Raw genomic sequence first — 27,913 nt, 5'->3', positions numbered from 1 at the left:
TTCAAAGGTGACTCTGTGCAAAGATCAGGCTGGAGGATGTTAGGAGGGCAGTGTGGAGGTCACTGGTCATGACAGTGCCAGTCACACTAGAGGAAAATAGGCACAAACCCCGGGCTCAAGAGTCAAAGAGATAATTCACAATGCTTCTGAAGGCTGCATGGCAGAAATGTGGTAGGAAAGGCAAGAATGTGCTGGACAGATGCAGCCTTTCACCTGAGCCTGCATGAAGCCATTGCTGACTCTGGGAAGTGCTTAGAGAATTCAAAGCACCATCCATCACATGAGAGCAAGAGCACAGGGCTCTGTGCCAAGCAGAGTGCTCCGGGTGGTAGCTGGGAAGGAACTGAGGTTTCTGTGATGTGAGGTGGATATATGGGAATTGAACCTTTACTGGTATACAACTCTTCCCCTCTCTTTTCTTAATTCCACCTGTGCTTTCTGTGCTCAGATTAAAATTTTCCCTCTCTCTAAAAAATACGTAAGAAAGTCCTGGTTATTTCCATCTCCCCAAAGGTAGATAATTTATGCAATGTTGAAAATATGTCTGAGTTAACAAGCTTATCCTCGGCTGCTGGCTGCATCACACTGCGCTTGGGAGTGGAGGAGTGCGAGTGTTGCCCTTGTTCAGTTTGTTGTGAGTCCTTCTCAAATTGAAAGGCATGTCAGGAGCTGAACTTTGACAATTTTTTTATTTTTTTTCCCCTCTTGTTTTCGGTGGTTCAAAATGAATCACCTTCTGACAATGTGTCATTTATGACAATGGCAGAGGATCCCAGAAAATCACTTTCTGCTATAAAACTGACCCAAGAAATTGAATAGGGGAAAAAAAAAAAAAAAAGAAGAAAAAGAAAGAGTTTTAGGCCAATAGCTGCTTTCTCTCTTTTTCTTTTTCTGAACAATAACAAAAAATATTCATAGTGTTTGTCTCACTTTGCTTGACTTTCTTGCACAGGTATAAAGAAACAACCCCACTAAGAATCTGACTTAATTAAGCTGCATGCAGAAACTACACGTGTAAACATAAAAGGTCTTTCTGAAGAGCCAGTCAAGGATTTTATTTCCAAAGATACCATTCACATTTTTGGCTGTTCCCATCTAGCATCTATTTTTTTTAAAAGGAAATTTTAGAGGTCAGTATCTGGAAACCTTTCTTAATCAGTCTCTAAAGTCCCTTAGATGACCCTCAGCCCTAAGAGCTGTTTGAAAATGGAGATGTCAAACACTAATGTAGCCTTTGAAACATACTTTCTGGCAGTAACCAGCAGTTAACCTTGATATAAGTTCTGGAAGTTGTTATTCTGTTTGAATTGTTTTACTAATGTGCAAAATACTTTAACCAGAAAATGTGGAGAAGGTATTTTTCATCCTAAGGGTTAATTTTAACAACGTGTTGAAACTTTCTGTCTCTTTCATTTCCTTAGACAGGTCTGTGCATTTCTAGAGCCAGCAGATGACAAGAAGAAAGCAAGACAAATCCTGCAGCAGTTCCAGTGTGATTTAATGAGGTACTTCCAACCCACTGATGACAACACACTATTTCTTACTTCCAATTTCCCTGTGAGGAGGAACAAAGCAAAATATTATCATATTTGTGACTTGGAGAACACTGTATTAGCAACCGAAGGGCAGCAGAATAGGTTGTTTATTGCAATGCTGTTCTCCAAGGGTAGGCAGAGAGCTGCCATCTGAAAAAACTTTAGCTGCTCTATGTGGCTGTTTTAGAGATGGAAGGAGGTGCAGTGTGTGCCAAATGTGTGCCAGCCATACACCCCTTCTACTGCAGTAAAGGTGCCACACAGCCAGTCAATACAGATGAAGCAATAGAGCCTGTGGCCCACTTTGAGGATGCAGGAAGCAGCAGTGCAGCTCTCAGGTGTGTTCCAGAACAGAAAAAAGACCGAATAGCAGTGTTATGTTGACATGATCATTACTATTTGTGTATCATTGGAGATTTTAGAAGTGTGTTATATCTTTACTAGTGTTGTACTCTCAAATCTAAGACCTCAGTGAGTCTCCTGTGTGTTACAGAGCACCTTGTGGCTTCTGCTGTTCACATGGCTGATTAGCTGCAGGCTGATAAGCACTGATAGGCATTGTAGGTAAGGTGTAAATATTAAAATCTGTTGAGATGGCATAACTCAGCCTTCTGATAAGCCCACAAACTGAAAGCCTTTGCATACCAGAACCAGTTTACTGCACACAGTGACTGATAAGAATCACCTTTCTCACACAGTACCCAGAGAAAAATTTTCTGTGGGATGAATGAGATACTGCAAAGAGGGATTCAGGGAGCTTTGACACACGTCCTGGGGAGGGCTTGTTGTGATGGCCCTTGTCTTTCCCAAACTCTGCCAATAGCCTTGCTACATGGCTCTGTTGACATTGGTAGTGGGCTGGGTCACTTAGATGTTCTAGTGTGAAATGGGATGGATAATACCCTATGTCCATCTGTAAAGCATGTTAATGTCTGGAAGACAAACAGAAAAAAGAACAGTCAAATAAAGAAAATGTATGTGATCAATACAAGGTCATCAGTTGCTCTGCAGGAAAAACAGGAAATCTTTGTTCTTTTGCAGAAATACAGAAATTAGTTCAAAATCCACAGGTTTTGTGTTGAGGCTTCTTCTGTTTGTTAGTGCTGTGTTTGACTGACAGGTGTAATTTCAAAGAAGAAAGGATGCTATAAATATTTTTAAAGCTAACATAACTCCATCTCTGAGTATCCAGGTCTTTCTGCCTCACAAACTACATATAAAGATGTATGTCCTTAGGAGACAGTAAGTAGAGAAGCTTTTATCTCTCCAAACCATTAAACACAGTGACAAAAATAAGGGTTTTCCACATCAAATCTTACAAATGGAAGACGGATGACCACTTAAAATGATGCTGTGGAATATATTCATCCTGTATGCTAAACCTATGACATTAAATTTACCACTTTTTTTTGATTGCTAATTTAACCAATCAGGTGTAATCAGCTTAATTATCAAGAATTCCTGAAGTGTTGATATGATGAATAATATTTTCAAAGGTTTGCTTGTTAACATTAAAGATGTTCTCAAAGAGCAACAAAAGAGCATCTTTGGTTGAACTACTTGTTTTGTGATGCTGAGGTGAATCTGCCCCAAATGGCTTTATCACCCCAGAGTTTCTAAATTAGGCAGCAAATTCTCCTGATGAAAAACAGAGCGTGCCAAGGAAAAGCTATTAAAGAATTTACCATATGAACAGCCAAGTTCATTCTCTCTCACAGGGCACCTGCTTTTGGATTCTTGTGGAAAACTCTAACAATAGTTTTGGACTATCATACAACTTGTTTGAAAGGGTCAGTCCAAGGAAGGAGATCACAGGAATGTAAGCTTGCCTTTCATAATCAGAACTGACAGCTGCTGGGCAATATTAAGCTAGTTTGTTATGAACCCCTGAAAGCCCACTGTGGCTGACCCATTACTCACCACCAGATGGTCTGCGTATGGTACAGTCCCCCCTGATAAAGGACTAAGGGAGACCAATAGATTTCACCAATTGAAATTTAATGAGGAGTGAAAAGACTGAGGTACAGATTTGAAAGATGCTTGCCTGGTTTTTTCCATCTTCAAAATGACTTTGCATTTTTAATGGCTGCAGATTAACACCACTAATGAATCCCAAGTGCCTAATGCACATCAAGACCAGGTTCAGAAAACATTAAGGGACACCTAGGAAGAGTCATAGATTTTACACAGAGTATAGTAATGATCTTGAGGACGAAAAGTTAATGATTTAAGAAAAAGCAGAAGTGTTGTACTCATTCCCAAGGTTAAGGAAAATAAATCAGAACTGATTGCTTTCCCCTGTTGCTTGTATTGGGATAAGAAACTTGACACAGCTTTAGTGATAAAACATGGAAGGACTTAGGACCTGCATCAACACTCATGGAATTCAGTGATGCTGGCTTATGCCAGCAGGGTGCCTTGGCTACGTTTTATAGCCAATTCCTACTGGAACTCTTATGCCTTTAGAGAATTATTGGGGAATACTGAATTATTAATATGGAAACAGAGATTTGTCTGTTGTGATGACACACTATTCTTCAAGCTCCACTGAACAAAATGTTTGAGGAGTTTCCCACAGTTGAGAGGGGAGCTGTGACTCAGAGTCTCAATCTTGGGCTATCGCCTACAAGGCTTTAATACCTGCAAGACATTCCTTACATCTTGTCACCAGAAATGGGATGAAGCTTCAGAAGACTTATGTGCTTGCAGCTACTTTTACCTTCTCCTCTCACCCCTTTCCTAATTAAAGATTAACCCTGAAAATTTTCCTCACAGATACATGCTCATTTCAGATCAAATCCTACCAAATGCTGAGGAATGGAGCTACTGGAGGCTCAGGCTTTGATGCCAACTAAAACAGACAGGAGTTAACACATGGCTGTTCACAAGGAGCTTAATTTGAAGGTGATGATACCCAATAAATTGAGATGGAAGGATGCTCATTGGAATGAGTGACCTTAACAAGAAACCCAGTCAAGCCAAATGAAGACAGAGGTGATAGCCAAGAGGAAAATTGCCCAAAAGAAGCTTAAGAAGCACTGGGAGGTGCAACTCAGAATATTTTTCAAATTCAGAGGAAAGATTCTTTAGAGGCTCCAAAAATAGATCTCTTTGGAACAAAAAAGTTTAAAGAAAAAAAAATTATTTTGCTATGAAAATTATAGACAAATTATAAAAAAGATGGCAAGAGAGATCATAGAGTAATGAAATATGATGGAGGTCCCACCTTGTGAACTTTTTCAGATTGTTAGAAGTAAAATATTTTAGGAAATGTTATAATTTCTAATGAAACTAGTTATTACATCTATAATTGGAAGTAAAATGATTCTGTTTGGACAAATTTTAAAGAATGTGAATATTGATCCACAGGTCTGATCCCATCCATATCTGCTGTTCACCCCAGTTTCTGTTGCATGAAGTACCTGGTCTGAAGAGGAGGATGGCAAAAGCGTGGGGCCAGGTCCCACAGCATCCCAGGCAGGTCAGAAGGCAGGTTCAGCTTATTACACAAACAAATCTGGAGGTCTTTTTATTCAGATCTCTGTGTTACGTGGCCAATATTATGTGTATAATACATGTGTGTTCAAAAGATGTCAAATGTCCAACTGTCCCTTTAGCACAACGTGCCTGACTGTGGCTGAGTGCAGAGTTGAACCTGGAGCGTCACTTCACGTAGAATTATCCATTTTGTTACATATTGTTTCATATCTACTGGTTATCATCTTTCCTCATTCTTTTGGCTGGAGAATTCCTTTTCCCATATGGCTCCAGCCATTAGCAGCACCACATGTTCAGTCCATGGTATATTTCCATTTCCATGTGTTTGCCTTCCTGGTCTGTGCATCCTCCTCAACACAACACAACCTTCCTTTACATTATGGTCGACTATGACACATTGGTTTTTAGTGTTTAAACAGTTCTGCCTCTCAATTTCCCCACTACTGCAGCGTTACACAGCAATAATAGTTATGTTTGGCATTTTTCACAATACTTAAGCACAAAGTGAACCTCGGGCAGCTTTGGATTGGTTATAATTTTAATTCTTTTGTGTGCATTAACAGACTACATATGAAATGGCATTTCTCAGTGACAGGATACTGAACTATCAAGCCTTCTGGTCTGGCCCAGGAGGACCATTCTTTTTCTCAGTGACATGAAAGGGGATGCAGATGCCCAGTCCTAACTTAAATTCATGAAAATCCCATTTTAGCTGTTTAGTCTGATCAAGATGATATGAACTATTTGAACATTCTTTGCACATAACCTTATATCAGTCAAGAAAAACACTAAAATTTGTGTTTGTAGCTGGTGGAATATGTTGGATCAAAAGATTTCTAGTGCACTTTTTAGACTTTTTTTTTGTCACCTACAGTTTATACTTGACTCATCAGTGCCATAACTGAGAAAATGTTAGCTCAGATTGTACAGCCAGGCCTTGATACTGTCCTCATTCTTCCTCGTGGTCCCTCCCCTAATGACCTGACATTGTATTTTTTATGGGAGGCATTGAATGAATAATAATAATAATAATAAATAAATCCTAGGATGGGTACAGTTAAAAGATTAGGAAGTGCTAGAATTTTACATAGGCAAAAATAAATTATTGAGGCTGAGGTGTATTCATATTGGAAAAGACTAATTTTCTGCCAATTTAATGTAGCAATAAAAGATAATAATACATCTTAGACAGAGTTCTCAAGTAGAGCAGGAGGCTGTTTATTCTTTTGTGGCAGGCAGTGCATGCCCAAGCCTGGGAATATTGCATAAATGTTGTTAGCATCAAACATATCTCAGAGAAGCAGCTAGATGATGAATCATCCAGTTGGAAAGGTCCCAAGCCACCATTTATCTTTATTTACCTGCATTTTTTACAGACATTCGGTGCTTTTGCCTCTGCTGAGTAAACTTTATTATGTGTAATATGTCTTCTTTTTTTTTTTTTTTTCTTCTTTTTTAATACGTCAACAGGAAAAATACTTGACAGAGACTGTAAAGGACATGGTAGGTGTGGGAAAATAGACATCTCCAAGACAGAAATTTTACAAACAGAGTTAGAGAAATTGTTTAAAAAAAAAAAAAAAAAAATAGTTGTATTCTTTTAAAGCATGAGGGATAACAGATAACAATTTAGATTCTGTTTAATTTTTTTTTGTTTGTTTCCTTGCTCAGGCCCTGAGAGAGTTTTGGAAGCCACATATGCTTATTGAAATTTGGAGCAGCATTGCCTGGACACTTTGACATAGGCATTGGGAAACACCCTGCATGACCAGTGATGCAATAAGTTGCCTAATAGCTTGGAGTATCAAATTAACACAGGGAAAGACATTTTGTCCATATAAAACCCCATTAATCCCAAATAAGTCATCATGGATTTATCAGTGGCAGCAGGAGCTCATAAGTGTCCAGTGAGGAGAAGATGTAGTTACATCTGAATGAAAATACTGCCAGGACTACTGCATCAGCCTGACCTCCAGAATTCAAAGCGACATCCCAGCTTAAAGGTGTTCAAAATCTGGATCATAAAACTAAATGTTTCTGAGTCAAAAGCCTTCACTGGACTGATATTATGGAGAAAGCCTCTGAAATATCAGCCAAGAGAGCAAATGATAACAAAAGCTCTTCTCAGTGCTCAGTTCTGAATTTAAACAGGTTTCACTGAATGATGAAAGACTTGAGGCACAGCTCAGAGCATGATACTGTCACCTACATTTAAGAAAGACTCAAGAAGGAAGAAAATCCAGCTTTTCAAGTGTTGTCTCTCCTTTTGTGGGGACAAAAGTGATTTCTTGAGAAGATAACCATCTGCCATCTCCTTACTGTTGTACCCATCTTATACTGTGACCTGGATGGTATCTTTCATATAATTCTCTGTCACCTTCTTTCTGGAAACAACTAAAGATACAGGAGGTGGAGACATTTTCACCTGTTCAGATGTGTGAAGATGGAATCAAGTATAAACCAGAAAAAAGTCTATTGTGTTTCTCAGGACAAAATGCCATTGAAGCAGAACTCTTGGCTCCCTTATGGTATTTCCAGAATTAAAATATCTCATAGTACAGCTCATGGACTTCTTCCAGTACTACCACATGAACACAGAGCACCTCTTTGTAGATCAATTCAGTTATTCTGAGAGCAGAATATAACCCCTTAGGAACAATTTTAATACAACTGAAATCATATTTTTTTCTTTTTTAGCTGACGGTTTCATTACCTTAAGGCAAAACTGAAGCCAAGAAAGCCTCTTATTCTAGCCCTCAAACTCCAGGAGATTATCATTAAAATGCAGATCATCTTCTTCTAAATCTGTAATTGAAAGAACTTCTGATGCACTAAAAATGAAGTTCAGGTAGATGAAGAAATCTGGGGGGAATTGTTAGTACAATCCTTCAAAATGCAGAAAGGCTGATCTGTTTTCTTGCCTGTAGCTTAAACCCAGAGTCGAGACAGTGTTAGGTGAGTGCACTGACGATGGCCGGTGTAGGTTGGGCCTGAGCTGAGTATGACACTGGTGATGTGCAAGCAGTGATGAGTCAAGCAATTCAGGGCAAAAACCACCCTGATGAAATCAAGTCCCAAAACTAAGCACCAACAGCTTGTGTCACTTTTGAAGTCAGGTGATCAATGACAGAGTTAAGTCGTTCGCTCAGTGTGGTGTGTGGAGACTCAGCTCTGTTTTTAAATACGTGTTGTGATGCACGGAATGAAAACAAGTACTTCACAGACTGTGAGAGTGACAGTGCTAATCTTCTGTCTCAGAAGTTATCTAGAAAGGAGGCTGTACTTGTACTGGCACACTTTTTAGTTTTAGAACTTGATATGATTTTCTCTGCTTTTTTTACCACTGGGTGAGCCAAGCAATACTCATTGATTAAGATGATTGATTTTACATTCAGAAAAATTTAATGCATATAAGGATTTAAAGTTTGTTTTCTGCTTTTGGTAAATGACAAGTTGCTTTCTGTCATTGAATTTAGGTCTATATTCCCAACAGGTTTACTCACTGATGCAATGACTGTTGCAGCATCCATTTTTTACTTATTTATCTCTCAGAGTCAAACACAGAAATCGGTTGTAAGTAGTTGTACACTCTGGGTAGTGCACAAGAGGAACTAAACTCTAGTGTGGGATCCAGAGCCACCAGGGTGAATAAGCCATAATGAAACATGCAGGATGAGAGAAGCTCCTTGCCTTTCTCTTTGCCTTATGTGTCTTATGAAAGATGAAACTCAGTCTCACTTGCCCTGGATGAGTGCTCAGAACATTGATCTTCCTTCTTAGTAGTGGCTTTTCTGAGTGCTGTGGTCAGAGCTGTGCTCTATGTCAGGATCATTCATGCTGAGCATGCAGAGGGAAGGTCTGAGAGATGAACTCCTTAGGGAAAATAGGAAGAGAAATTCCAGACTTGGATCTTGAATATGTCAGCCATGAGTTAAAAAAAAAAAAAAAAAAAAAAAAAAGGAGCTTTTCCAGGATTTGTGGCCTGATTTCCAGAACTGTAGGGAGATAAATGTAATATTTTTTATGTCTATGTAATGCCATGCCATGTAAGAGTGTGTCTCCAAGCTGTCCTCCTGTTCCTGCAGAGCCCTGCTGACTTTGCACTGGGGAAGATGAGTACTCACGTTTTTAAAGGCAGCTGGGATACTGTAGTGAAATAGAACATCTGACAGCTGGCCTGGTCATAGCCTTTCTGTCTAAAGCAGTTCCATTTTTAGTATAAACTACACACACTTCTGCACACAGCACACATTTTTAAACACTGCTGGAAAACGGAGAGGTGGCACAGAACAGCCACAAAGACACTATTTGCAATGTTTGACAGTAAAAGACAACAGGACCCAAATCTATTGTACTGACTACCTCTGACTTGGTAGTGAAAGGCAGAAAAAGAACCTATATTTATATGAGAAACATAGGTTACACTTTAGGCAAAGATGAAACCCCTAAATTAGACAAGCAGCAGAGGGGTGGGGGTGGTTTGCAGAAGTGAAGGGAAAGAAGAGTAAAATAATTGAATGTGTGTGGAATGTTAACCATCAGAACAGCAATTTACAGGTGATGGTGTGTACCAGAGCCCCTCCTTTCTTCAGACAACAACTGGATAACTCACAGGAAGATCAACAGTAACCAAGACTGGGTTACACTGACAAAAGGCAAGTTATTGTGTTCAGTACACAGCTGGTATGTAGTAGTCAGTCTCACAGAGAAGGCCATCTTTGGTGATCTATTGCCCTATCAGGTCTTAAATCCCTTAAATATATTTATCTGTGAGAAGCTCTGCCCTGCTATTGCTTCCTTGGCCAGCAGAGATTCCTCTTATGGTGGAGATTCTGCCATGAAGGCCTTGTGTCAGGACTTCTTCCAGTGAAAGCAAGCACAAAACAAAGCCAGATCTATCTAAGGCTGTGCAAATAAAAAAACCCAAGTAACTAGCAGTACATTAAAGACTTATCAATATTTACCAGTAGTAGGCATCGGAATATCTGAGTACAGATCTTGAAATGAAAGAGGGGGTACTACTTCCTAATATCCCTGAGGAATACAGCCCTCATTCTGCCTGCAGAAAGGTGGCAAGAAAGTGAACTCCTGCAGCTGCAATGAGACAAGTGGAAGGGAATGCAGAGATTTCCAGATTCCTACATCACCTTCCTCTTGTTTTTCAGATGTATAAAGCATAATTATCCTCCACAGCTGCCCAAGACTTTCTGGGTTTTGGTTTTTTCACCCTGTCCATGAGGCAATCGGTAATGTTTCCTCTGCCCAATAGACCTTTACTGCAACACTAAATAGGGAAGAACTGGTGCTAGCCAGCCCAATGCCATCAAACCTTAATCACAGAGCAAACCTAGAGAGAACCACCTTTTATTATGCTGCAGCAAAGAAACCTGTGAGCCTGATCTACGGCCAGGGAGGTCAGAAGAAATATTCCTGTTGTGTCCTGGGGCTAGGAGACAATTCAGTCTTCCAGTAAGGTCAGATTCTCTCTGGTGCATCAGGCATAACACAAATGAAGTAGTATCAAAGATGTTACACAAGCCTTAAGCAAAATAAATATTTTTCTGGTATGTAAGAGAAAACCAAGTCTGTCACTTGGTGTTTCTATAGAAAGTACTTTATGCATTAGAATCTGTCAGCCTTTATCATGTCCCTTCGGGTTGGTCTGTGCAAACTCTTAAGCTAAATGTTGACTTTTTACATAAAGCATATGGTGATATACGTAGGAGATGGGTCATCAGGCCAAGAAGGAATGCAGTCTGGGCAGCAAATCAACAGTAAGCTTCAGTTCTTCAGGGCACAGGATGAAGCCAAACGTTTTGCTTGTGCAATTATTTGCTTTGCAGTCTAGAGATGTGCAGAAATTCACTATTACTCCAAATGTGGTCATCCCGTCTGAGTGCTGTTGATTTAAATGCTTTAATATCCATTATCCTGAACTGTTGAAATCAATGCATTTTAGTATCAAAGAATGAAAGATTAAGCCTTTAGATGAAAACTATTCCTCTACTTTTTTCCTTCCCCCCCACCCTTAGCAATATATATACTTTTAAGCAGCTAAATTTCTAGAATGTATTTCTTCACATATTCTTGGATCCTTCTCATATTCTCTTCCAGTCTCAACTTGGAAAAGAATATCATCCTAACTTTCCTTGATATAGTCTTTACTCAGCTCTAGGTATGTGTGTATACATATGTGTGTGTGTGTGTATATATATATATATATATATATAAAATCTATTTATATTTGTACAAAAAATTCTTTATACTCTAAAATAATATCTCATACTAAAAATCCACTCTGGGTGTTTGCCTAATGTGCTAATACAATAGAAACAGACTGGGATAATGCATTTATAGACAGTACTGCTACAGGCCAATTACAGGCCTTTATCATGAGAATAGCAATCTGAAGAATTTTCCTTTGATATGTCCCTGATTTTGGCAGAACTACACAAAGTATATATTGCAAGCCTGTGGGAGTCAGAGCTCTTTCCTAGAGTCTAGCACAGATTCTTCAATTTCTCATTACATATTTCTCTTTTATCTACTCAAAAAGCCATGCCACTTGCTTCCAGGTGGTGAGGAATTCGAGCAAATTTTATCTCCATTGTCCCTTTCCATTTTTGATGATCAGATGGAAAAATCACCATTTGACCTAATGCATTTTACTTCATCCTACTTAAAAAATATAAGGTAATTGCAAAAGTCAGTTAAATTTATTTTCCCAGTGCACTAATGGGGAAGTAATAAATTAATGGCTTTTTCAAAATGTATCTTGAATGGTTTGGATTTAGATTAGCATCATGTACAGCCCTTTCCAGAGCAGATTTATACACTTGCTCTTCCTGGAGCTCAGAACACTGTATTTTCTCCAGGGATCTGTGGGAAACAGAGGGGCTGAGGGATAAAAGGCAAGGCTTGAATCTTTCGCAGGGTTCAGTCCTGCAGCAGCCACAGAGCTCCTTGTGCTGTGCACAGCCACAAGCTTTGGAGAGGAGCAATTCCTGCTTTCCCAGGGACAGAGGAGAAACAAAGGTACCTGAATGTTAAACAAGTTGGGTGAATGTCTGTGTAGTTGCTGTTACATGCACCATTTAGAATGTTACGGTCATACACACAACGTACAGCTGAGCAAGCACCTGATGGACAAGAATCTGCACCTCACCATCAACCTCCCTTAGCACAACATCACTTGGAAGAAACTTCCCAGGCTAGAGTGGTGCTAATGATTTAGATGCATGGAACTTTTCCTGACCCTTGGGCTGCTGAAACCCACCTGGGGTGAGCACTGGTGGTGCCAGAGTGGTGAGTGAGAGGCTGCCTGGGGTTTTTATATCTGGGCAGTTTGGGAGGAGCACATTTACCTTCAGACATCCTGGAGCTGGTGCTACTCCTGGATGTGCCAGGGAGGGTTAAGGCGTGGCCACAGGAGTGCACAGTGCTGGTTACTGGCTCCACGGCTGTAGAAGTAGGTCTGAGCCTCGTCTGGAGCTGCCAAGTGGAGAGGCTGGGAAGTCGGCCTGAAGCCAGGCAGTGAGTGAGAACCAGGTATTTAATTACCTTCTGCTTAACAAAGACCCTCCATATTCAGGCTTTATGAATCTACTAGTGTTTTCCACTCAGAAGTGGGGAAAGTAATTTTTATAGATATGCACAGCCCAGGGAAGTAATTAAATACCAGCCTTATTTTAATCACTGTGCTTAAGTAGTTTTCTTACTCAAAATCATAATAGCCATCTCCATATGCAAACTAAGCATTAATTCCCTTTTTACGGAGTAGTTATAAGTTCAGGAACGGTTATTAGAACCCCTTTTTCATAAACATGTTTATTTAATTTTGAATCAGTTGTTGCCTTGTGTCCTACTAATTTTGAATCTCTCAGCTGTAAATACATGGGAATAACACTGCAAAGTAAATTCACTGTGATCATCCTTGATAATTAATTAAACTAAAACATTTCCTAACATGGTTCATATTTTTAAATATAGTTTTTAAGGAGTGGCATTATTTATCTATATTTTATTTAAGATGTGATAATTTTCAGACAGTAGTTAAGCTTCCAATTACCTGATTTAGTTAAAATTATAACCATCAAAAGGCATATGTGGTGTACTTAGAGCCATTTTAGAGTTATTGCAAAGATAAGGTAATAAATTATCCTCCATGTCTACTTAGAACAGTATATGAAATAAAAGGAATAATTTTCAGCGAGTGAGATTTAGGTCAGGCTTTAAAAAGGGCTTTGTAATACTGAGCATAGTAAGCAGTAAAAAAAGCCTCTGGACTTTCCATCACTGGAGATGCCAGGTTAGACAAACATCTGTCCCTAGCAGATGAGATGTAGCCCAGCCTCTCTTAAGGGATGGCACCTTACACCTCTAGAAATGACTTTCACCCTATGTTCAGTTCTTTTCTATTTTTGCATTGAATTTTCAATGCAGTTTTTATGGTTTTTCCAGCTGTTTTTTAAAGATGTTTTAGGGAGGTTTATTGTGCTTTTCCTTTATAAAGCATTTTCTCAAAACATGTATTTATGACTAGCAACAGATTCTTGAGAACAGGACAGGTGATGTTTTGGTTTCATTTATGCGGAAATTTTGAGAATGGAAATCTTCAGTGGCATTCCTGCTTAGAGAAAGATGTTTCCTAGAAATGCCATTTTAATGGAGAGTTTCAGCTGATCTTTTCATCTTTTTACCTCTGTGATATGCAGAAATATGGTGAGCTTTTGCCCTTAATGTGGTTGACATCGTGTTTACTCAGGACCATCCTACTGACACCAAAAGCTTCAGAGTTAGAGCACTTACAAAATCAGACAATGACCAAAATATTTACACATTAAAGACATTGATATGTCCAAAGCATCGCTTTCTAGGTTACTTATTGCTTATTTTCTCCAGGAAGTATTTTTCACAAGAAATAGATTGTCCTATCATTTATTTTTTCTTCTCTTAAATAGGTATTACAATGTTAAGGATGTAATTGTAGACCAGAGGCGACGGGGGGAAGAAAAAGGAAGATGAATTTCCACTTAGGTAAATTGTGATTCTTTGGCAGTTTTTTGAAAGATTTTGAGGTTTTGCATTATGTAAGTAATTAAAAAAAAAACACAACAGGACTTGATAAGTTTCTTTTGTGTGGTGCTGGCATCTGTTTGCTGAAGTTACCAACATGTGCCAAAACTGGTTGCAATGAATAGTTGCTTTCTTATAAGACAAAGAGCAAGAATAGGACTGTATTAGTATGCAAGTGCTTTCCATTTATTCATATACTTTCTGATATTTGTGTCTCTAGAGATTTTTTTGTGTTTAGGGCAGAAGAAACTCAAATGTTTTAAAGACAAGCAAATTCTTTATGAAGTGAACTCAAAACACCAAATGGCTTCTGAAATGTAGTCTATTTGAAGCCTGTAAGTATGGGATTATACTGCATCTATTACAGGAAGTAATGTAGACTTCAAAAAGGCTTGTGTACTTGAAAAATAAATAAATAAATTAATAAATTAATTAATAAGGATCTCAAACTACCTTCCCAATAAATAAGCTATTTATGATTAAGTCTAGAATCTCCCAGGACTTGTGGCATACCAGCAGGTTAATCAAGACAGCTTTAAACACACAGAAACATTCAAAGGTTGATAGTGATGTATTTCCATATTACTGCCAAAGTACAGGGGTAATAAAAGGAAATACTATGTGCTTCAGCAATTATGATTAGAGAATAAGTGAATATTTTACAATAATAATAGTTTTAATCCAAGGTGAAAAAGCACCCTACAGAAGCGAGATTTTTTCTGTAGCTGACATTTACCACAGGATATATTTTCAATGTAATTAGGACTCTCCTGTTTGCAAGACAGCCTCTCATTTATTATGAGTGGGGGAAGGCTGAGAAGCAAATTCACCCCTTGATGTAGCTGATGGAAAAATAGAATGATTAAAAGAAACCCACCTAAATTAGACTGAATAAATCTCTTCTTTGAGGCCCAAGAGGGTCTGAACCACTTATATCCAGGGATAACAAGCAGCATCTTGTTGCACAAGTTTTGGATTCAATGCAGAGAAGCACATTGAGATCTGGCCCACTCCATCATTTGTTAGGTTTTTTTGCTGGGTTTCAGTGCTCCAAGGCCTGGTTAACCTAATTGCGCTTAAATTCCTTTTGATCCTGAAAGAGCCTCAGCTACAAAGAAAGCAAAATAATGTTGTTAGGGAACATTCGGGTTCGTAAGGAAATGGGTGTGATTGCATTACCTGGGTGATATGAAAGAAAACTGCTCAAAGTAATACAGATTGCATTTTTCTTTCAGATGTGAGTGCACAGGCAGGAACATGAGAGACCAGGAAAGTACAGCCATTTGTTTGATTTTCCATACCAGTAGTGAAGATCTCTCTGAATCCTGTGTGAGCCACCCAGAAAGCCGGGAGGGGATGTGAGCAGCCATGGCTGCTTTGGTGGCATCAGGGACAGCAGTTAAGCAGTGTGTGATATCCTGGCACTTTCCTGCCAAACCTGCTGCTTTCAGGTCAGGCTATGCTTCTCTATGACTGTATTAGCCTTGCTCCCATTTCTTGATCGTTTCATGTTGGGAAATGAAAATAAACGAATGAAAATAGAGAAAAAAAAATGATGATGATGATACATCTTTTTGAGGCTGGTGTGGATGAACCATGCTCTGTGTATAAGGTCAGGTTGGATGGGGCTGTGAACAATCTGATCTAGTGCAAGATGTCCGTGCCCATGGCAGGGAGGTTGGAATGAGATGGTCTTTGAAGATCTCCTCCAACCCAAACCATTCTGTGACTCTATGGGTGAGGCTCAGAAGAAGAGCACAGCTATGTCCCACTGCATCCCAAAGCTTATACTTCCCACAGAGACACTGTCTTGCCAGTGTCTTGTAAGGTTTTAACAACGTTTTCTCTTTGTCCCTTTCCTAAAGGCAAATTTATGGGAGTTTTTCCCTCTGGATTATCTGATTTTGTCCTTTTCTCCTTTCCTGTCTGTCTTGCTCAGCTCACAGCAGCACAGCTCTGTCAATGGGGTCTTCCTCCCTTAAGCTCTTCAAGAACTACTTTTTCCCTAAATGAAACTTCATTGAATCTGGCAAACTGCTGCAGAGTGTTTCTGTTTATGAACTGACATTTGTGGCACAGAAAATACTTCTCTGTAAAATCTTCATCCAGCTATGGACACAATAGTCCTTTATATTTTGTTTTCAAGCTCCGATCCCGCTTCCAGGCCTTTGTCTGAGGAGGCTGGGGGAAAAAAAGAGAAATGACAAAGTTATCTTTGTTATTTATTTTTTTGCTAGCAGAGAAAAAGCTAACAAAGGCAAAAGAAACCCCACTGAGGCCATTTTAACAGCCGTGTGTCAAGATGTATTGCAGGGCAATACATCCCTAGCCGGTGTAAATAAAGGAGGAAAATGTGACTCAATCAGCATGGCGTGGTTCCAATTTATAACAATATAACTTCTACAGCATTAATGAAGATTATTTCCAGCAATGTTCACTCATGAGAAGTCATCCCATGCAAGGTTGGTCTTTTATAAGACTGAACCAAACAACCAGAAGGCTTGTGACAGTTATATTCCATTGGCTTTTAAAGTCAGTGTTTGCTGTCTTTCTTCAAATGCTGCATAGTGTGAGGAAGTAAAACTTGGACATCACCTGCAGCAAATGATCTTCCTTGAGATGAGCTGAGTAACTGTAAAATCATGAGGATAATCTCACTTGACGTGCAAATTGTGCAGCCTAACCAGGGGGGAAAGCCAGTTCATCATTTACTCTTGGAAAATGCGATTTGGGCTGCTGTAGCTGGAGCTTTCCAGGAGATAAATTTCTCAAAATGATTATTATCTCTGGCAGAAAATTATATCAGTAATGTATGTAGAACACAAAGGAGGCTTGGAATAATGTAATTCAGCTCGAAATTTTATTTTCTTTTTTCATAAAAGAGAAGGGTAGATTATGCCATCTAGTTAAACCTTTACATATTCTAAAGTGAAGCAGTAAATTCAAATTCTAAACTCTGCTTAAAAAGGAATAAATTTGTATCCACAGGTTTACAGACCCTCAAGGTAGTGGCTTAAATGAAAAAGTGACATTTGGAATGGGGTGAAATTTTAAAATCCCAGCCAAAAGATTCTGAGTTCTTAAAATTGCATTTTGCCCTGAAAACCCTGTCAATATTGCTGAAAGCCTAAAGGAAAGGTATGGATGGTTTCTTTTTTTTTTTTTTTCAAAGAGCAGACTTTGTTCATCCTAAACTTTTTATAACATGGTTAGTTCAAAATTAATTCCCATGAAAGTGTAACTAGATCTACTTCAGCACTATTCAGAGTGGAGTTTCTCCTGAATCCAGATATATGACCTGGACTTAGTTTTTTTCATATGTTTTTTAAATGAAAGAAAGGATTATTGCATCAGACATGAGGTTGAAGGCCAGGTGTCTGTGGGATACTCTCTGTTTTACCTGAGTTAATTAGCTATAGTACATATTTGTCAAAGAGCAGGTAGATATTCTTTGCCAATTATTCAACACCATTAACAAATGATGAGATAATAGGGCTGTATCACTTTCTTCCAGGTTATTGGTTTTTGCTTAATAATTAATTACAGACATGTAAATTCAAAAGAGGGTGTACACTGCATAATGATGTCTCCCACACATATGAAACGTAAAACTGAGCAATTGCATGTGCTCAGGAGAGATGTTTATGTTTATGTCAGTTTATGTGCTGGCTGAAGGGGAGCTTTCCCATCATCCATGAACCAAGTAACCAGGAATTTTGACTGGCATGAAGGAAGACTGTCCTTCTGCTCAGTTTCATCTACTGGATGGAATTTTTTTTTTTTTTTTTTGTGCTGCACATAAAATGCAGGGGGAAAAAAACTGTGTTGCTGTGAGTGACTCACTGCCCCACTGAGAGCTACCAGGACATGAAGGGAGCTGGTTTACCCATGAGCCCCACCAGGAGCAGGTTTTGCAGCACTGGGTTACCTCTGGCCTTGCCTGGGCTGGAATAACCATACACTCTCCCTCCTTCCTCCTCCTGAACACAAGTGGAAATGGAGGCAACAATCTGCAGCTAGTGTTACATGTGTTAGGTTGGTATTATCTTCCACTTCATGGCAGAATAACTGATTCAACTGCAAAAAGTACCAAGAAAAGATATTTTAAGTTGAGGGATAGACAACTGGTGTGGAATAATACTGCTCTTCAAGCGTGTCATTTCGGAAAACACTCCTTTAAATTAAATGAGAGCAGCTCTATATACACACACAGAGTGCAGTGTGGAAGACCCAAATGTTTGCAGCTACATGCCAAAGGGAAGCTGAAGTGAGAAAACTGGGCCTCAAAACATCATATAAATGTCCAAGCATAAAACCTGTCTGTGTTCTGAAGGATCCTTCAGTCACCCTGTGACACACATCGAATTCTGTTTTCAGTTTTGGGCCCTTCACTTCAAGAAAGACATTGAGTTGCTGGAGTGAGTCCAGAGAAGTGCAATGGAGCTGAGTAAAGATTTAGAGCACAAGTCTTATGAGGAACAGCTGAGGGAGATGTTTAGCCTGGAGAAAAGGAGGCTCAGGGGAGACCTCATTGCTCTCTACAACTACTTGAAAGGAGGTTGCATTGAGGCAGGTGTCAGTCTCTTCTCCCAGGTAACAAGCAATAGCACAAGAGGAAATGGCCTCAGGTTGCAACAGGGAAGGTTTAGATTGGATATTCAGAAAAACATGACAACAGGCTGCCTAGGGAAGTGCTGGAATCACCATCCCTGTAAGTGTTCAAAAAATGTGTAAATGTTGTACTTAGAGATGTGGTTTAGTAGTGGACTTGGCACTGTTAGGTTAGTGGTTGGATCTTAGAGGTTTTTTCTAACCTAAATGGTTCTATGATTTGGTGATTTTCCTGCAGTACAACCAGCAGCATTGCTGCAGGACCACATGAAAGCTGTTGTGCTGTTGTTTTATGCTCACTGAAAAATAGACAAGAAAAAAACTAATCTTTTCATCATCTTTTGCTGTGCACTTCTCATTTCACTAAATCCAGTGGCAGATGTGCAAATTAATATTGGATCAAAGCTTTAGCAACTCTTTAATTTTTATCTATTCTTGAAAGTTTTTTCCCACTAAGTATTTTAGTTGAAGCAGCTGTTGCCAAGTACAGTAGTAATTATTTGGGGTGTAAGGTATTTGGTGTGGATTTTGGAGACAGTCCTGTCTGGGCTGCAGAAAGGAACATGTGGCTCTTTGATGGTGGGGGAAGCAACAGGCTCTCCTGTGGTTTTGTGTAGCACAGAGGGTCACAGCTGGGCCTTGGTACCAAACCAAACAGCCACACTGCTGAGGTGTTTCAGAAGGGCTGGAGATGGGAATTCACTCACTATGGGCTCCAGGAGACAGGCAGAGCTCCTCTGTGGCTCCTCCACCACGACACAGGGTACAACCAGCTAATGAGGACCTGTGAGATCTGTCTCAGTTACTCCTTGGAAAGGATGATACCTGTGATTTCCTTTTACCATTTACCTTTAGCATTCACCTACTGTTATATCCTGCTTTTTTAAAACCCAGCTGTTTTTGTTACAAACAGGACTTGGTGAAAACAGAGTTTACACTGGTGGCTACTACTGTGTCATGGTGATAAAGACATTACTGTTATGTAAGACATAACAGCCAGTGAGTCATTTTAATTCTTCAACTGGTCTATATATCCAAGCAGAGCTGTACAGGAGTCTGCAGACTTCTTTCCTCTTCACAGTTCCCCTACAGCCAGAGGGATGATGCTTCTGTAGGGCTCTGCTGCATGGAGCAGAATTGAGGCAAGGTGAGGATCATGTTTATGAAGATGTTCATGAGTCTTCACAGGCAGAGATTTGCAATAAGCATAAGTAGATAATTACGGTAAATGCTCTCAAAGTATCTTGAAAACTGCCAAGTTGACCCAAAAAAGGAATGGGATAAATAAACAAATGCTTTGTAACAGCTTTACCCATGACCAGAGAGGTGGCATACTTTCAGGGGCAGTCTCATTTCTGTCAGGGCTGATGAGGTTTCTACCTCTTCAAAACTGAAAACTAAGATTGGGAGAGCTCTAAAAAAATGGTGTCCTCATTACTTTGCATGCAAAGTTTTCACTATGTGAACAAAATTGCACTGTAAATCCTTCCCTAGAGTGATTCTGATTTATACTGGTGGGTGAGCAAGAAGAGTCAGGCCTGACACTGGATTGCTGAGGTGCAATAGTTTCACTTCTTTCATACAGAGAGTGTTTCAAAATACTTCTAATAAGAAGCTAATGCTCTGTTTTACTACCTCAAGTATCATGGAGAAACCCTGGATGACAATTGTAATGATTGTAGTCCTTCTCTACCACAGGTCTGGTCAATCTCTTTCTTCTTATTTTCCCTCAAGGGGCTATGGGAACTATTCTGCATTTCCAAAAAAAATTCATTTTTTTTCAGTAAATATTAACATTATAATGTTTTTAAACAGCACCTAATTGCTAAAAACTAAATCCAGAGCAGATGCCAACCAGGTGAAGATCCACATTTGTTTGTTCCATGCTAATAAGTTAAAAGAATCAAGAAAGGACAGAGATCACTGTATCTTCATTTCTGCCCATCTGAATTCAACACAGTGATTTCTGCTTCTGCACAACAAGTTACAGCAGTTCCATTTTTAGACAAGCAGAGCCTAATGAGCTGAGTGTGAGATTAGAAAGCTGGCTAAATTTTTCTGCCGGTGCAATTTGTCCCAGCTCTACCGAAGTTATATCATCTTCAGTGTATCAAATGTAGTATAGAGTTCTCCTGAACTTTGAGTATAAAAATTGGTATGAACCATTAGTATTTTGGACAGAAAGATTTGTCAATAGGGAAAAAGACACAGGATTAAGAAACTGAGGAATTACCATAGAGTATTGTCCTTCCACCTTCAACTACAGACAACCAGCTTACTAATAGAAATAACCTTTGTCTGTGTGGAGAAAGGATAACTTCACATTTCCACCTGGCTCGTGTGGGCAGTCACTGGACAGTGTGTGTCATCTTCATCTGTAAGTTTTGCTCCCTTTTATATTTGGCTTTTCTGAAGAGGGGAATCTCCTGCAACTTCTCAGATTGAATTGCAAAGCATGGCAATACAGTCGTGTTGACTGGAATGACCTCTGCTTTGAGAGGGAAGGAGGTAATTGGGTTTCCAAATTCAGTGCTGCATCTGACATCAATCAGCTGTCAAATTTCATTAACTCTCACATCCCGGGTTCCAAGAAGATTGACTGTACATGCCTTTATGGCTGGGAAAGCACTGAAACTCTGGCAAGCCTTGATAACCAAAGTTGCTGGAGAGAACGTCTTTAATAAATGCTGGCTCACTTTTCTGTATGGCCCAGAATTCTTCAAATAAAGGCTATCATCCAAAGCTATAAATAAGCATATATATGAAATAAATATATATGTGCATATAGGTGTATATGGAGAGTTATTTATCACACTCTAGATAGGATTTTATATGTGTATATATATAATATATATAATATATATAATATATATATTTATCTAATATAGGCACACATGTATGTACTTGAATAAAGGTCTGTATACCTGCTTTTTAAAAAAATCCAGTCCAATCCAAATCCAATCCAAATACACTATAAGTTCCCCTGAAAGGGAAGTCTGCTATAACTTGCCAGAGGAATGGACCCAGGACACTGATTGCATCGTGGAGCAACAGTGTTCTGGTGTTCCTGCTTAAGGACACAGAAAGAGCCAGAGGCAGGGATGTGTTAAAAACATGCTAAAAACACCCCTGAGTTTAAAAGCGTGCATTGCAGGCGCGTAAAGATGCAAAAAGCCACTTGCTGTCATTCTAAAGAGGAAATTTTTCGACTTTTAACTCTTGAACTGGTGTAAAGGATCCAATTGGAGCATATACATAAATTATTTCAATATGGTAGCATTTCTTACCTTCTGTATTGGTTTGCACACAACTGCTTAAGAAAACTCCTCCTGGAGATGTTTTACACTGGAGTAGATTTGTCTGTAAAGAAAAGAGCAGTAATGATGACTCCAATGTGGCACTTGCTGTGATGTCTTTCTAAGCTGTGCTGAACACAGCCACACATCTCTTACAATGAAATGAATTACTGGGTCTTCTCACATGTTCCAGGCCTTAGGATGACCTCTGCTAATGATATTAACACAGCAAGATCTTTTACAAATAGGAAAGCCTTCCTCAGGTTTCTTATTACTCTTTCAATATAACTCCCATTTCCATGATAGCTTTTTGCATGTAGGATACAGTGAAATGCTTTTCCTAGACACATTTTTTTTCCCACTGAAATTGTGGAACAAGACACCTTGGGCCAGGAAAAAAAATAATTAGGGATTTAGGAAAGAAAACACTAATGCCACCTTCAGAATCTGGATTGGTTACTATGTTTCTAACTGTGCAAATAATCTGCCATCGTGGACCTGAAAAAGGTAATCAGAACAAAAATTTAGTAAAGGGTAAATATTATCAAAGAAAAAAAAAAAAGACAGGATGTTTTCTGGTTCCTACTGCTTCAGTGCTGCTGTCCAAACACAGATAGCTCTGTTCTTGGAGGAGTGCTAGGCTCCAGCAAGACATACTACTTATGCTGGACATCTGCTGTCCTCAGAGAACTGCTAAAGTTCTGGGTGCAGAAATTAGGTGAGCAGAAAATATGGCTTTTAACTTCCTAAAACAGGAACTACCCAATTATGGAATCTTAGGCCCTCTTCAGTATCTTTGGATAACTTGGTAGGAATCTAAAACTCAAAGTATGTATCTGTGGACTTGGTAACCTACCAAAATTCCCACTGGAAGGAAATGCAATGAATCCCAGGTCTGTCTGATGTGATAAATAAGATCTTTTTTAAACATATTACTTCCTCTATTTTTTATTAATTATCATATTCTTGTCTCCAGAGTTTACTTGCTATTATACCAACTGAAGCTGTTACTTGTTCATTCTCCTTCACCTCCACAAGAATCTGAAGTCAAACATCCTGTCACAAACCTACTTCACATAAATAGCTGGTTGGAACAGTAGAGCTGTAATTTTTATATGCTCCATTTGTGTCACCAAAAATCTTAGAAACTCTAGTATAAATTGCATACTCTTTTGTTTACATGCCAGCAGCCCAGAACTTACTTTAGATTATATTTATTTATGCTTATTTATGGCAGCGAGTGCCTTTTTTTCCCTCCTGCCATCCATTCTTCACAAAAAGTTGTGATTCTATTTTTGATTCCCTAGTTGTTACTTCTAGAAATATTTTGAAGGCTCGTGTGGGCTAGAGTACATTTGAAACAATCAATCCAGTTAAAAACATGGCAAATAGCATTTTTCTAGTAATTGCTTTACTGCATTACCTTTCTTCTTCAGCCTTTTAAATGCCAAGATCTCCTCACAAAAAAAAAAAAAAAAAGTCGTAACTTTAAAAAAGTAGATATTCATTATGAATTCCACGCACGTTGGTTGTTTGCAGTGATTTTGTTTTTCCACTTGTTCCTCAGGCGGTAACAGTAAATTTATGTGTTTGTGGCATTTCTGCAGTTCTAACTTTGAATGAGACTCATACCATATATCGCATTATAAATACTGGCTTACATTAAGTCCCATGTGTGCCTCTCATGTAGAAATGAAATAGACAGTGTAGTTATTATTCAGCTTAATTTGCAATATTTATTACCCTTGGTGGATATGAATGTATTTGTTACATTCACAAAAAATGACCTCTGGGTTTCAGAGATGTATTGTGCTAGGAAAGACTAGCAAAGAGTAAATAATACTCTCTCCTTTCTCTCTCTATGCAGCCTTTATTTCTACAGTGCCACTATTGTGTCCTGTATCTAAATTTATTTATGCTAAGCTGAAGGAGTTCTTGCTTATGCCATAGTGTGAAACAAGGGTAACGTTTGTGTAAATGCAGTGAAAAAGAAAAGCAACTTCATGACTTGCCCTGGTGACATTGAGAGAAAAACGCCTATGAGGACCAGAGGTAGAGTAAACGTGACATGATCTTGGGTACTGTAAATGCTGACTTTTCCTTAGGACATGGAAGAAGCAACAGAGTTCATTATCACTCACAGGCAGGTGGTTTGTCTATGCTGTTGGCTGATACACTGAAAAAAGTGAACTGCATAAGCATGACCGTAACATCAGACTGTCAGGTCCTTTATCATCATCATGAACTGGAAACCACAGGGAGAGCAGGAGCAGCAGTAGAGTGAGGCATCTTTGGTGTTTCACACATTCTAGTGGTTTCATGTTGTTGAGAGCTGTTTTCTTCCAGGGCTCAGAGCTAACATACTTTAATATTTTAAGTTTAGACTGAAAATGTCAGATAATTAGATTATGTGTAAAACTTTGTACTCAACATTCATGATCCGTGGACTAGCATATCTAGTACTAAGCTTCCCAATAAATGTCAAGAGAAAGAAAATATTATTTTCATTTTAAAGCTGAAAATGGAGCGATAAAGTGACTCACTTGAGGTCCCATTGGAAGTCTGCCTTCCTAACTAACCTGGATACATCACTGAAAACCCCTAATCACTGTCAGTGTCGTTGCAATGCACCTGCCCTTAAATTCTTGTCCTTACTGAATACTGAGGTATTGTCTAAACTTAATCAGAGCACTTTAAAAGGCCTTCCTACTATTTTGAAATGCCTGACCACTTGTGTTTTTTCTCTGAATTATCCATGCTAACTTTCCCCACTTTTCTCTGGGGTAAGCTTAATTTTTGTACTTTTTCTCACCCTTTAAAACTCCTTCCTTACAGTCAAAGAGACAAGTTTCATTTACAGGTACAGACTTCAGCAGGTACAGTCCCCATTGAATAGTTTGTACTAGTTAGTACTGGGTAAAGGTTCTGGCAAATGGGGTTACCAGTTCAGTTATATGAAAAGGAGGCTCATTTAAGAACTGACAGAGAAGTTGGATTTGAGATTTTGAGAGTATTTTAAACTAAACACTATTAACCTGGAAGGCAAGAAAGGATGGAAAGGGAGTTTCCATGTTTGAAAAAAAGTGTCATTCTTAAAAGAAATATCTTAGGATACACTTCATAATTCCTGATGTTTTTCAGCAAAAAAGAAAATCTCAGTCTTACAGAAATTCATGTGGCAGGAGGTAATTTTATTCAATTCATAAATCCTTATAACAAAGATTTTTGCTTTGCCAATTATCCAGATATTCATTTCACAGGAGATAATGAAGTATGTGGTATATGTTTCAGCTGATCTTATTTTAACATTTCACCATTCATGTGACAAAATGCCACACATAAAATCTTACATTGAGTTTTTTATTGGTGTAAAAAAATAATACCTCAAAACATTATGCATGCTCATGAATGGGAGTCTAAAATCAAAACCCATAAAACGTGTTATCAGAGGTTGTGTTTCCCATAACTGGCACCTGTGCTCTCCTCCAGTAATGTCACTGCCAAAGCAAAGTGAGATAATAAACCCCATTTTTCTTTGGCTCATTTTCTTTATAAATGATATAAAAAGAAGTCATACATTTATTACCTTATTGAAATGCTTTTTAACATTTGATACTTGCAGACAGTTACAAAATGTCCTTTCTGTCTGACTCACAATGGCTCACTGAAATGGATCCACAGCCTTGTCTGCTTGTCTTTGACTGTTAGACTGCAATATTTGCTTTTAATTCAAAATATAGATATTGTAATTATCTGAGGACACTGTAAATGCAGGTAGTACATTATTGGCTACATCTTGCTCTGAAGCACTTATGCAGCATAACTTAAAAAGAAGATCAAAGTCCTATAATTCTAAACAACACAGCTGTGTAAGTACACAGTTACATTTAGACATAAAAAGCATTGCTTTATCACAAAAGTCAGTGTAAAAAATAAATAGGAAAATGAGTGAGAACTGTCTATTAAATCAACCTGAGAATAGTTAAATAAATCTTCTTTCTCTGACTCTGGATTGCTGATAGGATCTTTGCAGAACATTGATAAAAATCCCTCCAGTTTTGGCTCACTTGACTGCATTTTGGAGCATATCCAGTGCTATATTTTCTATTTCTGTGCTCTCACATGAAAAATGGAGACTTTGTTTAAACTCTCAGAAGTCCTAACTGTTTACTTCTGATGAATTTTTTTTGGTGGGAAATATTTTACAGAGAAACAACTTCCACAGCATTTGCAACCCTTGAAATTCGTGTGTAATCACTCCAGTGAAATGCCCAGCTGCTGCTTCACCATGGCCAAGTGTAAAAACTTCGGTGAGCTCACTGTGGAACTCCACATAGCTCTTTTTAGAGAGATCAAGTTCAGAGCAAGAAATCCTGCTATGTTTATATAGTGAGTAGAGATACAAGCATCATTTTACACTCATTCCTGTGGTTTTCTGGAGGGACTTCTTCCTGGTGGCTCTTTACTTTCTCACTGTTCTCCTTTTCAGCTTTTCTGACCTGATTTTCTCTCTTTTATGGTTCTCGTTCCTGGAGCTGAATGTGGCTGCAGAAAGACTGAGCTCTGGGTGGGAAGTGCATTAACAACAGTGACAGGATTATGGCCTGGCTGTCTCTGCAAATGTCTCTTTTGATCTTTACTAACAAACAAACTCACTTGAACTGAGTTCAGTATGCATTTCCAGTGAGCAGGAGCAGATGTGTATTAAAGAGGCCATCCTTGTCCTCAGATTGTCATCTGAGGGATACTTGAGGTGTGCACATGCATAAGATCAAGGATTTGTTTTGCTAGTTCAGCCATCTCAGGACTTTTACGGATTTAAGACAGTGTCAAAGACACAAACAGTGGTAAACTACAGCCACCTGGAGAAACCTGAAAAGCTTCAATCTTGAGGGATAAACAGAAGTCAGCAACAATCATTCTCACCACTGTAGTCTGTAACAAATTGTCACCTTTTTTTTTTTAACTTTCTGAAGATGGCATTTTTTTAATGGACCTATTTCATTCATACATTGCAAATATACTACCTTGCAAAGGAGCTAAGAATTTTCACAATTTTAAGAGCAAAATTGTAGAAGTGGTAATCTTTATCTTGAAATACCTCTATGAAAACCCTTGTGGCAAAACAAGCAGGGCAGGTGGTTGGTCTGAAATACCTAGTTCTTCAGTTCTAGCAGGACAGCAGAAAATATTATAGAATCATAGAGTTGTAGAGTGGTTTGAGTTGGAAAAGACCTTAAAGGTCATCTTATTCCAACCCTGCTGCTGTGGGTAGGGATACCTTCCACTAGATCAGGTTGCCCAAAGCCCCATCCAGCCTCGCCTTGAGCTCTTCCAGGGATGTGGCATGATCACATAAAAAGTGATTTTAGAAGCAAGATTTCTGAATTTTGAGGGTTTGTTTTTGGTAGTATTTCACACTTCCCCACTGTGTTTTCTGACGTGTAATAGCACCAACAATATACCAGTTTTTGGGCATTACAGGAATTAAATTTTACCTCAACCTCCAGGTCTGAGCCCCTAATTAGACAGCTGAAATGGGGCTTCCTGTCATTTGTCCTGATCAGCCAAACTGCTGGGCCAGTGCCTGTTTTTTAAGAAACTTAATTTCTTACACGAATTCTTTTAAATGTAAAATGAACTGGATTTATAAAGTTCCCATTACTTGCAATTCTGGGTTGAATACCCTGTGTTACACAGTTATTTATATGGCATTGAAACAGCCTTGGGCGAGATCGTAAGGCAGCACTCCTAGTGAGCCCTCATAAAGACGAGATGTTCATCTCATCTGGCAATTGCTGAGAACAAAAAAAGATAAATTATTTTTATTAGTACCTGGAAATGCTGCTTGCTAACAATAGAAGCACAATCCCTCTCTCATGCCTCCCTTCTGTAACA

At 38.8% G+C, this 27,913-nt stretch overlaps 1 protein-coding gene and 1 long non-coding RNA gene across 2 annotated transcripts in view; both read left to right on the top strand.

Annotated features, from left to right (window-relative positions):
• The first annotated feature begins 1,426 nt into the window (after window positions 1-1,426).
• Window positions 1,427-6,920, top strand: LOC126652962 (uncharacterized). Its single transcript, XR_007632089.1, has 3 exons — window positions 1,427-1,505; window positions 4,905-5,016; window positions 6,705-6,920. It is a non-coding gene; the product is annotated as an uncharacterized LOC126652962 (long non-coding RNA).
• A 3,759-nt stretch (window positions 6,921-10,679) lies between these two features.
• The window catches only part of MARCO (macrophage receptor with collagenous structure), a 923,899-nt gene continuing 906,665 nt past the window's right edge, over window positions 10,680-27,913 (top strand). Inside the window, exon 1 of the mRNA XM_050340481.1 lies at window positions 10,680-10,689. The gene's annotated coding sequence lies outside the window, so the exon portion shown is untranslated. The remainder of the gene's footprint in view (window positions 10,690-27,913) is intronic.

Source organism: Myiozetetes cayanensis, unplaced genomic scaffold (assembly GCF_022539395.1).
Source record: "Myiozetetes cayanensis isolate MyiCay16 unplaced genomic scaffold, myiCay2020 scf9, whole genome shotgun sequence".
Lineage (NCBI taxonomy): Eukaryota > Metazoa > Chordata > Aves > Passeriformes > Tyrannidae > Myiozetetes > Myiozetetes cayanensis.
Note: the sequence above shows the minus strand (reverse complement) of the source record. Positions and strands in the feature narration are given on the sequence as shown.